Source organism: Mangifera indica, chromosome 1 (genome assembly GCF_011075055.1).
Source record: "Mangifera indica cultivar Alphonso chromosome 1, CATAS_Mindica_2.1, whole genome shotgun sequence".
In the NCBI taxonomy this organism is placed as follows: Eukaryota; Viridiplantae; Streptophyta; class Magnoliopsida; order Sapindales; family Anacardiaceae; genus Mangifera; species Mangifera indica.
Genome location: NC_058137.1, coordinates 9,547,320 through 9,556,161, shown reverse-complemented (window position 1 = coordinate 9,556,161; position 8,842 = coordinate 9,547,320). Strand labels below are relative to the sequence as shown.

The 8,842-nt window shown below is 30.9% G+C and overlaps 1 non-coding gene across 1 annotated transcript; it reads left to right on the top strand.

The window, feature by feature from the left end:
- Positions 1–593: 593 nt before the first annotated feature.
- Positions 594–700, top strand: LOC123196054. The gene has a single exon (XR_006497584.1). It is a non-coding gene; the product is annotated as a small nucleolar RNA R71 (small nucleolar RNA).
- Positions 701–8,842: the final 8,142 nt, after the last annotated feature.

Sequence of the window (8,842 nt, the reverse complement as noted above, 5' to 3'; positions counted from 1 at the left end):
TCGTTGACTTTAGGTTAGACTTTTATTCTTGAGGTGTTATATGTAGTAGCTTCTAGTTCGGGTTTCTTGGTTGGAATTTTAAAGGTGTTGGTCTAAAGTTATATATCAAATTAGAGGTTATAGCTTGCTTATTCTATGAAAAGGTTGGGTGATTTCTCCAACCAGGATTAGAAGTGTTAAAGTGTGGATTCCCTTTTACCCATGGGTTGTAATTCAAGAGACGTACTTGTTCAATGGTGAGATCTTGAGGGTATTGACTGATTTGGTAAATTCTAACTCTTGTACCTTTGTCCACACATCTCACAATTGTGTACACTTATTACCTTCATGTCTAATTTCTCTAATCTTTTTTTCAAAGCATCCAACTTTGTATTTACCATTGTAATTTCATCTACCTCATAAATCACATAGTGCTTCTTTGATGTTATTCCTTTACTAAACCACTAAAAGCTACTTGAGGTCATTCTTTCTATCAATTGTAAAGCTTCTTCTATATTCTTTCCCATTGGTGAACCACCGGCAGCAAAATCTAATTACTTTTGATTTGCCCTCACAATCTATTGTAAAAAGTCTACACAAGTAACCAATATGGTAAACCATAATGTGAACACTGTTTTTGCATACCCTTTAATCTCTCTCAAGCTTCATATCATGTCTCATCATCCCATTAAGCAAAGGTAATAATGTCATTCCTAAGCTTCGTTGTTTTGTCTAGTAGAAAGTACTTTATTAAAAAGGCTTAGGACAAAGTTTATCATGTTATGAAATTAATTATGTTAGAGCTCTCAAATCCAACCATGTTGTTGCTCTGTCTCGAAGTGATAACAGAAATGACCTCAACTTAATAACAATATCTGATACTCCATTCATCTTAAAGGCATCGCAAATCTATAAAATCTTGATAGATATGTATGTGGATCTTCAATTGCTAACCCTTTAAACTAATTTTATTGGATCATATAGATTATTAATGGTTTTAGCTCAAAGTTATTTATAGGTATAACAAGTTTGGTAATTGTAACATCCTTCTATAAAAGTACTATCCTCTTGAGGAAAAATGTTACTAATTAATATATGGAGCGTCTATTTACAAAACTTTAAAATAAACTCATTTTAGTGTTCAGAAATTGTTCTATGAAAATTGAAACTTTAGAAGCGAACAAAAGATGTATATATCAAGTATAAAAACTCATTTGAAAACATCTGAGATCATGAAGTAATCATGTATAGACCCCTAGATACAACTATACAATTATTTGAAAACTATATATGAAAAAGGCCATAAGTCAACATACACATGTAACATAAAACATAGATAGACTACTCTAGCCCAACTTTATCCTCTCTGACCCATCCCTGCCTTACAGCGCCCTCGATCACATGTACCTGCAATCATGAAAAGAAAGGAAGTGAGGGATAAGAAAACTTAGTAAAAGGGAAAGAAATAAGTAAATTCTCCCTTTCCATTCTTAATCACTCACGGATCTCAATCTTACGCAATAACCTCCCTAGGGAATCTAGGGAATAATCTGTCTCATCTTTTACTATTTGGGTCACATTTTGTCCCATCTTGTGTCCATTTAGTACTTTTTGGAAGTTGATTATAGGGATTCGACACTTTTTTAGGCTTAAGCTCTCTTTCTTTTTTTCACTACATTATCTTGAAATCTAAACTGTGCTCTACTACGAGCGAACCTTACTGTGGGTCTATGTCCTACTACGGATATGTGCTATTGTGAACGTGCCCTACTATAGGCAGTGTAGCATAAAGTGTCCCCTCATATTTCTTAGCATGCATGTATTATCTCTTACTGGTTTTGCTTCTATGTAAAACTGAAACTCATGCTTGGGCCTTTTCTTTCTCTTTAAGCACATGGGTACTATTGAGTATCCATAATCTACCAGACCATACTATCAGGATGACCCTTGAATTCTAAACCCCAAATTTTCTAATAATCCCACAAACCTATTAGTGCATATAGTTTGTTCCTTAATGAATTTGATAAGTTTGATGGTTAATCATCTTATTTTACCTATTTTCTCTCTCGAAGTTAATTAAACATGTAAATATTAAACGAATACCTACTCAAATGATATGCAATTAATATAAACCTATTGAGATTTGTGTCAATCAATGAATCAACAAGGACTTCAATTTATCTTTAAATTAAATTGTATAGAAAATATGTCTAGCCGCTCATAGTAATTACAAGAACACAAATAAAAGAAATAGAATAATCCATAACATATAAAAGAAGACAAGGTTTAGAAATCTTGGTAAGATGTTCAGTCTTGATCTCCTTAAAATCTTGATGTTGCTACAATTCTTAATCTTTAAACTTGTGTTTTTGTGTTAAATTTTTTATCCTCAATGTGTCCTAAGTTGTTGGGAAGGTGAAAAAGCCGAAAAGAATGAAAACATGTCTTGAGATATGTGAAACACTCCTTAAATACTTAGGGTTTGATTGTTATGCAAAAATCAAATTTCCAGGATTTCTTGGATTCTATCTTAATATAGTTGTATTATGTATTTGTATTAAATCTCTAGAATTTTTGCATAGGAATGTAATTTATTCATCCCAAATTTCCAATTTTGCTTCAATTTGATTTTGATTAACTTCAAACTTAACCAAAATACTTACAAACATAAATTAAAACACAAAATAAGAAAATATCATAAAATAAACCTATAATCAAACGAAACTTAATAAAACTACATAAAAATCTTCCTAAAAACCTAATATCTGCACTATAAATATGTGTAATTTATGCATACATCACTTCATCTTCAGCAACTAAAAAGAAAGCTTATCTGTAACAATCATGCATAGTAGAGCCTTTATTAATGATAGTTGATTGAGTTTCCAATTACCAATTTTACCACCTACACTATCTTCTTCCCAAACAACATCATAACCCATTAGTGTCTACTTGGAATCCACTTAACTAACACCACTAAAAGGATATTTCTTACACCTTGACAAATGGTTCTTCAATGTACTTGTACCTAGGATTCTTGGGAAACATGTGTACATGTGACATATAATAATTGTGTTTACATTTAATTTCTCCATCAGTTTCAAAACTCAGTGAAATACTTACACACAACAAATCTTTCTTTCATAACTTTCCATTTCATTGTTGAAGTGTTCATGTTGTCTTTCAACTTGTGATAAAGAAGACGAACTTCCCCTTTTTCTGATTAAGAGTTCATCATTTATGTCTACCATATACAAAAATAGAAATGAATGAATTAACAAATAATCAACCTATAAGATACGCTTGAATGACAATAAAAGATACCGTATAATGTCCATCGTTCACTCTATATTTTAAAATACTATGATACCCATCATATCTCATTAATTTTAGCTTCTTCAATACAAATATTTCATAGAATGTCAATTTTTTATATAAATGTGCAAATGAATCGATAATGTAATAAAATAAGAATAGTGTTATATGCATAAAGAATGTACATAACTTTATGCACAATCAATTAAATGTGACATCATGTATCAAGTAGTTTTAAATTATAGACTCAATTATATAATAACAAGTCATTGTTTGTATACACAGATTTATCATATATATGGGGTATTAATCATCTTAATTATTTCAAAATAAAATTAGAGTTCATGATGTAAAAAAGGAAATAAAAGAATCTAAATTAGTAGCAAAATCTAACAAATTCTTTGAATTTTTAATAAAAATGTTAAAATGTTCAATGTTTATGGTAGAAAAGAAAAGGATTTAAAATTTTTGCTTTTTTACGAGTCGCTTAAATATTCATAAGTTAGGTCCCACAAAGAAAAGAGTTGGTTCAAGTATATCAACAAATTGTGATATTATTAAATACACAAATTTGAATTTCTGAAATTGTATATCATAATTCATGACTCTTATATTAAAAATTTGGTTTTCAAAATCTTTTATTTCAATTATAGTCTAGTCCTTCTGCCTAATGCAAAATAAAGATTATGGAAAGAAACAAATAATGTATAACTAAATTCAAACTTACTATAATTTTTAGACATCCAAATCCAAGATATTCCATAGGCGCCTTTCTTTTGCAAGAACCCATCCAACAATACCTCAAAGACACAATCACAAATAATTTAGTAAACATTTTCTTCCCACTCAAATATAACTAATAAAAAACTAAACTAAATTTTACATAAAAACTGAGAATAGCATAATTTTGGTTTATAAGGTTGATGTAGTTTTTATTTTTTTAGTAACTAAGTTAAAAGAGAACAATAGCCTTTTTTAAGTGGACTTAATTTTTGGTATTGTCTTACAATTGTCTTGTGTTCCAGTTAGTTCTATATAACATGTTGCTGGCTGCCAACCACACACAGTTATGTATCCTTTTCAGCTTTGTCTATAATTTGTGCAAAATAGTAGCCAAGCTGGAAGCATGTTGAGTTATTCTAAAGCATGTCTTAGTGTATAAGAGTAAAATGTGTAAAACTCATCAACCAAAAAAAGCAAGCATGTCTATTGCATATGTATCCAAAAAACACAAGCCCCCCAATTTTATCAGATAGGTGGTTTGTTATGAAAAATTATGAATTAGCTTATAAATTGAATAATTATTATTAACAAAATGTTGTATAACTTATAGTATTACAGTGTAATCTGAAAATGAATCATAATCCTATAAAATAGAAAAAAATAATATACACTAAACAGAATCAAATCAAATTAGAATCAAATCATATTAGAATCAATTAGAATTGGATCAAACTAGAATCAGACTAAATGAAAAAAATATATTTTATTTTACACTTCCTCGCAAGTGGAAACTCATGGAGTTGTAATTGAAAACACAAGGAGAAAAAGCGCTCACAAGATAAGTCATTGGTAAATATATCTACAAGCTAAGAGATTGTAGGAACATATCAAAGTCGAACAACCCCACAAGCAACCAACTCAAGAATGAAATGCAAATCAATGTTGATATGCCAAGTGCAAGCATGTTTATATGCCAAATGCGAGCATGAAACATAGGATTGGCAATCATATGCAAAGCAAACTGATTGTCACAAAGCAAAAGTAAAGATGAGTGTAATGGAATGTCGAGCTCTCGTAAAAGATTACAAGACCACCAAACATCAGCAATCACATGTGCGAAGGCATGGTACTTAGGCTTTGCACTATAATAGGACATAATGACCTGTTTCTTAGAAGTCCAACAAATAAGGTTGCGCCAAAGAAAAATACAACTGCCAGTAACAGATCATCATGTGGAAACATAAGCAACAAAAACAACATCTAAATAGGCAAGAAGATAAAGGGTTGAGTCACGATGAAATGTGAAGTCATGAAACAAGATGCCCTTAATAAACTGAAAAATATGTTTGATTACACGTATGTCTGTGTAAATTACTGTAGATAGTCATTGAGTGACCTAATTAATAGTAAATGTGATATCAAGCCAAGTGAGAGTAAGACATTGAAGATCTTCAACCATGCTATGATAGAGTGTAGCATCTAGAAATAGGACATTATTAGCAGATGGTGATGTCTTAGAACTAACAAAAGAGGTAGTACAAAAAGTGCATAAGTCAAGTTGGAAGCGTCGAAGCAAATCTACCATGTAACAATGCTATGACAGATGCAAAGTGGTGGATTGTCGAACAACTTTCATACTAAGGAAGAAACTAAGTGTACTCAAGTCCCAACAAGCAAAGGCAGAGCATAGAGTAGTGACGTAATCTGTAACGATTGATGTATACCAAATAAACAGTGAGAGATCAAATCAATTATTCACAAACTCATAATCAAGTAAAAATTAGTACAACTGATAATACAATGCTCGAAATGCCTATTTAAGGCCATAAATAACCTTAATAAGATGACAAACATGAGATGGTTGGCTAGGATTGATAAAACTAATAGGTTACTCCATGAACACTTCTTCAGTAAGATATCCCTAAAGATAGACATTTTTTACACCAAGTTATACAGTGGCTAGTCATACATTGTTACGAGAGCAAGAATGGTATAAATAATAGTTAGCTTGACAACAAGTTTGATTGTATCTACAAAGTCCACACAAGTCTACTAGTGAAAACCCTTGGCAACTAAACGAGTCTTATACCACTTAACAAACCCATCAACATAACATTTGACCTTGTTGCTAAAGAGACGATGAAACAAGTACCTTAGCAACAAAAACTCAAATAAGCATAAAAGGAGAGGAAGCCATGATCTCATTGATGCTTTAAAACTTGGGCCTAATAGGTGGCATCTTAAATTTATCAGACATAAAGGTCTCAAAGAAGGAAACCATTATGGATAAATTAGAAGAACTAACAAACTCTAGTGGTGGTTAAGAACTATTGTTAGATTGTACAGGGTCAAATGGCATAACAAATGGACTAGATAATTGCAAGCCCATCACATTAGAGATTTCAACAGTTGCAGAAGGAACTGATAGCAAATGAAACCTTGAAGAAGGCTTCAATAAAGAAGGAGCTACAACATATCCAAGAAAAATAGTCTTATGAAACAACGCATGGTATGAGATGTAGACATAACTAGTGGGTACATGGAAACAACAATACCCATAATAGGCAACATTATACGCCAAGAATAAACAAAGAGTAGACCAAGGCGCCAATTTATGCAAAGCAGTCAGGGTGAGAAGTGGATAACAAGCATAACCAAAAATTTGCAAAAATCCATAATAAAAAAGATGTTAAAGAATAACTTCAAAGGAAGTCTTATTCTTAAGGCGCCAATTTATGAAAATGTCTCAACTCAAAAGGTGGGGGCAAGTTAGCCTAAAATAAAAAATAATGTCATTTTTCCATTATGTCACAGTATTTCCTTTCAACAACTCTATTTTGGGCAAGAATGTAAAAACAAGACATTTGATGCGTAATACTGTATGACTCAAGAAAAGAATGATATATTTTATTATCAAATTCACCACCACCATTAGATTAGATAATTTGAATAGAACATGAAAAATTTTTTCTATCATTAATTTAAATTTAGTAAAGACAGTAGTAATGTCAGATTTCCTAAACATAGGGTATAACCATATAAACAGACTGAAATCATTAACAATGAAAAAATAATATTTAAAAGAGACAATGGTAGGATAGGAGAGGTGCTCTTTGCGAAGGAAAAGATCATACAGTTCATCAAAAATAGTAGATAGACAAAAATGAAGGAAAGTGATGAAAGATTGGTACTCAAGACCAAAACCATCAACAACGTACTCCACAAAATCAGCATTTGGAATAGGAAACCCAGCTAGAGCAAGTGAGTCAAAGATGGACTTGGTATCAATAAGATAATCAGCCATTGTTTGATTAGAAGCTTTCTGGAGATGACGTAACTTGTCATGGATGAATTGAAGATGAACCCCAGAAATTAGATTTAGTTGTCGATCAAACAGAACCCATGTTTTGGCAATAATAACACAAGGCAATAGTATCGCTTGAACAATTATGGGTGACACCATAGACTTAATCCAAGTCAAAACTAATACATCAGCTCACAACTAGTGAGAATGAGTTAAACTAGAAGTCTTATTGTGAAGGAAAGGTGGTGGAGTTTGTGCATCACCAATAACTAAATTTTCCAAATCGTGAATGGCAAGAATATCAAGAAATTAAGATTTCCACTCGTGGTACATATCGCACACCATGAGTGAAGAAAAGAAACTGCCAATGTTCATTCTTGTAGGGATTGGGGGCAGCAAAGAAGGAGAGCCCGTAGCACCTAAACTAGCAGTGGCAAGTGGAAATTAATCGTTCTGATACCATGAAGAATTATGAATTGAGTTATAAATTGAATTAATATCATTGACATAATGTTATACAATTTATAGTATTATAATACAATCTGAAAAAGAACCATAATCCTACAAAATAGAAAAAATAATATATACTAAATCAAAATCATATTAAATTAGAATTAGATCAAATCAAATTAATTAAAATTGGATAAAATCAGAATCAAACCTAACAAGTTAGTCAAATAAGCAGAAGGTCTCAATTTTAGTTGCATAATTAAAAGTAGTGTTATGAACACAATATTGTGCACAAATAGTAACATATCACCATATGGTATGATAATTTTAAATTAGAGATAAAACAACATACAATTACGTGATAACATGCAATTATTCATATATAAAATTATGTAAATTATTTATACACATAATTTTGTCGTATAATTAAATAATTAAATACTATGCGCAACTTGAGTCACCATAAATTACCAACCTATCGTATCTCCAACAAGTAAGGCCCTCTCTTTCGTCAAAAACAAATCATAAAATTCACCCATTATATATAATGGTTACATATTAAGGTCGACCAAATTTAAGTTTCAGTTGTTTCACATAAGTAATATTGATCATTATAACTCAACTCATGATTCAATTTTCTAACAATTTTTTATATTGGAAAACATAATTTAAAATTTTATTTAATAAAAAAATTATTTTATTAATAATATTAATGAGTTGACTTGCTAAAATTCTATAGACCAGCTTGTTCAAGACTTGACATAACATAAGCTGTTATATAGTGTCAGTCTTGTTGTAAACTTTAGTATTTTTGGAAACTGGCCCAATATACAAGGTTGGCTATTATATAGACCTAATTTTGGTTCAATATGACTTGTATGTATGGTGAACTGAGTCGAAGTCACCCCGACGTAATTCTAAGCTATCTCTCAAACTAGATTTGATCAAAAAAATAAAAAAATAATTAGAGAAAATTATTTACCTTTTTTTTTTGGGGCATTTGCGAAATTATATTTTCTCACCTAGGATATATAAAAGTATAAATAAATAAATGACATATAGATCCAGTTC